Source organism: Physeter macrocephalus, chromosome 17 (assembly GCF_002837175.3).
Source record: "Physeter macrocephalus isolate SW-GA chromosome 17, ASM283717v5, whole genome shotgun sequence".
NCBI classification, from domain to species: Eukaryota; Metazoa; Chordata; class Mammalia; order Artiodactyla; family Physeteridae; genus Physeter; species Physeter macrocephalus.
Genome location: NC_041230.1, coordinates 51,548,814 through 51,553,195, shown reverse-complemented (window position 1 = coordinate 51,553,195; position 4,382 = coordinate 51,548,814). Strand labels below are relative to the sequence as shown.

The 4,382-nt window shown below is 37.8% G+C and overlaps 1 protein-coding gene across 1 annotated transcript in view; it reads right to left on the bottom strand.

Annotated features, from left to right (window-relative positions):
• The window catches only part of NECAB2 (N-terminal EF-hand calcium binding protein 2), a 37,393-nt gene that overhangs the window by 11,474 nt on the left and 21,537 nt on the right, over positions 1-4,382 (bottom strand). The gene's annotated exons all lie outside the window — the stretch shown is intronic.

The window sequence follows — 4,382 nt, the reverse complement described above, 5'->3', positions numbered from 1 at the left end:
TTCTTTTTTTTTTTTTTTTTTTTGCGGTACGCGGGCCTCTCACTGCTGTGGCCTCTCCCGTTGCGGAGCACAGGCTCCGGACGCGCAGGCGCAGCGTCCATGGCTCACGGGCCCAGCCGCTCTGGCGGCACGTGGGATCTTCCCGGACCGGGGCACGAACCCGCGTCCCCTGCATCGGCAGGCGGACTCTCAACCACTGCGCCGCCAGGGAAGCCCCAGAAAAATATTCTTGAATAGGGAAGCTGTGGAAAAAAGTGAGGGTGATCACCCAAATGAAAATGAAGGTTACAGAGGTTAGGAAATAAAAACATTGATCACTAATAGTTAAATTTTAATCACACTGGATTAAGGGAATAAAGAGTGTCAAAGTATGGAAAGAGAGCCAATCATCTCAAAAATTGTTTTAATTTCACAAGAGGGAACAGAAAGTGTTCTTTATTAGCCAGGTATAAAAACAAGATTAAGAATGTTAACAATGTATGTTTTAGAAGTCCCTAGTAAAATGAAAACTAGAATGTTTACCTTTGAAATAATAATCAATGCTATAAACAAAGCAGACTACCAAAAGGTAGAATGTCAAAAAAGACGAAGGATCATTAAAAAATGGGAAGCATGTAAGATTATGAGAGCAGTCAGGCCAGACAGATCATAACAATAAAGAGAATCAGCCTAAATTGCCCCACGTAAAGACACAGTCCCAGATTTGACTAAATGAGGTCCATCTGGAAGCATATATAAAGCAAAAGAGCACCAAAGGATTTGCAAAGAAAAGCCCGTGCAAAGATTCTGCTACCAAATTTGATCGAATGACTAGGACAAGTTGCAATATCACGATCAAGGTAGAATTTAATGGGAAAGTATTACATACGATTAAAAGGATAAGAATAAATGACAGAAGGCATAATGCATTACAAGGAGATGACATTATTACATCTTCGTGCATTATTAAATCTTTGTGCAACGAGAGAGGATATTGCTACAGGTACGGCTATGCGGGGTTAGATGAATATAACCACTTTATAAGGCAATTCTACTTTATAGCAAGAGCCTGAGACTGCCCAGTAATTCTCTACTTTTGATAATCTATTCTTAAAAAATAATGCAAAATGTGGACAAATACTGATGTCCCAAGGTTAGTGTTAATTGATAACAGCAAAAACCTGGAAATAATCTAACATGCCCAAGAACAGAGGAACAGTATGTAAATTTAAGGAAGAATATTTCAAATGATACTTTTAAACAGTTTTATTAACATGGGAAAGGTGTTTGTTAAAATGTTAGGTGAAAAAAAAGCAGAAAATTTTTGTATACAGAATGATTTTAAGTGTATCAGAGAACTACCCATAGAAAAAAAGTCTCAATGGTAATAAAGTGGTAACAGTGGTTAGAGATAGTGGAAATTAGAAGTGATTTGAAATTTTTCTTTATATTTTTCTCTACTTCCTAAATTTTGAATATTGAATATGTACCATTTAAGTAACAAAAGTATTACAACAAGGTCTATAGGCATCAAACGGCATGGCTAAAGATACAGGAAGGAAATATTAGAATTTTAAAGATTAAATGTCAAAACACAATTTAGTGTGAGAAATTAGTTCACCAGTGTCCCACAGTACAGATAAATTAGAAATAATAAATGTCTATTGTAAAGGGCATTACTGGAAAAATGTGAAAGTCTTTAAAATGGGCAAAAAAGATTACTGGGTTCCTTGTCTAATACACCCTTCTAGGTTATTTAGGTCTTTCCTTGTTTGGGAGCTACTTTTAACCCTCTAGCATGTAGGACTTCCCTGGTGGTGCAGTGGTTAAGAATCCGCCTGCCAATGCAGGGGACACGGGTTCGAGCCCTGGTCCAGGAAGATCCCACATGCTGCGGAGCAACTAAGCCCCTGCGCCACAACTACTGAGCCTGCGCTTTAGAGCCCGCGTGCCACAACTACTAAGCCCACGCACCACAACTACTGAAGCCCCTGCACCTAGAGCCCGTGCTCTGCAACAAGAGAAGGCACCGCAACGAAGAGTAGCCCCCGCTCGCCACAACCAGAGAAAGGCTGCGTGCAGCAATGAAGACCCCATGCAGCCAAAAAAGAAATAAAATTAAAAAACAAAACAACAAAAAACTCTAGCATGTAAAAACTTGACAATAATGCCAATAATTCTCATCCACAGAAATGCATATGAATTTTGTTTGGCAGAATTCAACTGACTATTGTCCTGTGGACAGTGACCAATTTTGCATTTATTCACAGATTCATCTCAGAATTCCTGGTTGCCTATATACATGGCAAATGTTCTTTGAATTTTCCTTGGAGACAGTGTAACATCTTCCTGGTTCTCAAATTAAGGAGTTAAATAAAATCTTTCACATGTGTATACTTTAGATGTGCACAAGAGACAACTTTACCTTTTTACAAAGTTGTCTTTTAACAACATATATTTCACAACAAAGAAGGGATAGCTATTTTTAAATTTTCACATTTTATACTCTGAAAGTATGATCCACATCTTCTTCCCAATTTTTATAATTCTTCCCATGGGAGAATTATAAAAACAAAATAATATGGGACTTCCCTGGTGGCTCAGTGGATAAGATTCCACACTCCCAATGCAGGGGGCTGGGTTTGAGCCCTGGTCAGGGAAGTAGATCCCACATGCATGCCTCAAGAGTTCACATGCCACAACTAAGGAGCCACAACTAAGGAGCCTGCCTGCCGCAACTAAGACCCGGCACAACCAAATTAAAAAAAAATTTTTTTTAATCAAAACAATATGCAGTGAAGAAATCTCAAAAAAATTAAAAAAAATAGAATACAAACTACTCGTTACTTGGTTTTATCCTAATACCATGAAATGAGAAATGAGTGAGGACATAACAAACTATTAGAGAATACTGAGAGAGGAAATATTAATCCTATATACTAAAATCTACCATTGCAGTGCAAGTATCATCCAAAGGTAGATTTCTAAAATTTCAAACTTTATTATCCAAAAAAATTTACGCATTCCTTTTCACATAGGAAAAAGTATAGCAACAACAATAAACCTAAGGAAATAGGTGGCAGGAAATGATACAAACGATAAATACAGTAGATTCAGTAATAGATACAGAATGAATAATGCCAAAATGACCATACTACCCAAGGCAATCTACAGATTCAATCCAATCCCTATCAAATTACCAATGGCATTTTTCACAGAACTAGGACAAAAAATTTCAAAATTTGTATGGAAACACAAAAGACCCAAACAGCCAAAGCAGTCCTGAGAAAGAAAAACAGAGCTGGAGGAATCATGCGCCTTGACTTCAGAATATACTACAAAGCTACAGTCATCAAAACAGTATGGTACTGGCACAAAAACAGAAATACAGATCAATGGAACATGATAGAAAGTCCAGAAATAAACCCACTCACCTATGGTCACCTAATCTATGACAAAGGAGGCAAGAATATACAAATGTAGAAAAGACAGTCTCTTCAATAAGTGGTGCCGGGAAAACTGGACAGCAGTTTAAAAGAATGAAATTAGGACACTCTTTAACACCATACACAAAAATAAACTCAAAATGGATCAAAGACCTACATGTAAGGCCAGACACTATAAAACTCTTAGAGGAAAACATAGGCAGAACAGTCTTTGACATAAATCTCAGCAATATCTTTTTCGATCCACCTCCTAGAGTAATGAAAGTAAAACCAAAAATAAACAAATGGGACCTAATTAAACTTAAAAGCTTCTGCACAGCAAAGGAAACTATAAACAAAATGAAAAGACAACCCACAGAACGGGAGAAAATATTTGCAAACAATACGACTGACAAGAAATTAAATGCTGAAATATATTAACAATTCATATAGCTCAATATCAAAAACAAACAATCCAATCAAAACATGGGAAGAAGACCTAAACAGACATTTCTCCAAAGAAGACATCCAGATACCCAAAAAGCACATGAAAAGATGCTCAACATTGCTAATTATTAGAGAGATGTAAATCAAAACTACAATGAGGTACCACCTCATACCAGTCAAAATGGCCGTCATCGAAAAAATCTACAAACAATAAATGCTGGAGAGGGTGTGGAGAAAAGGGCTTTAGAGCCCGCGTGCCACAACTACTAAGCCCACGCACCACAACTACTGAAGCCCCTGCACCTAGAGCCCGTGCTCTGCAACAAGAGAAGGCACCGCAACGAAGAGTAGCCCCCGCTCGCCACAACCAGAGAAAGGCTGCGTGCAGCAATGAAGACCCCATGCAGCCAAAAAAGAAATAAAATTAAAAAACAAAACAACAAAAAACTCTAGCATGTAAAAACTTGACAATAATGCCAGTAATTCTCATCCACAGAAATGCATATGAATTTTGTTTGGCAGAATTCAACT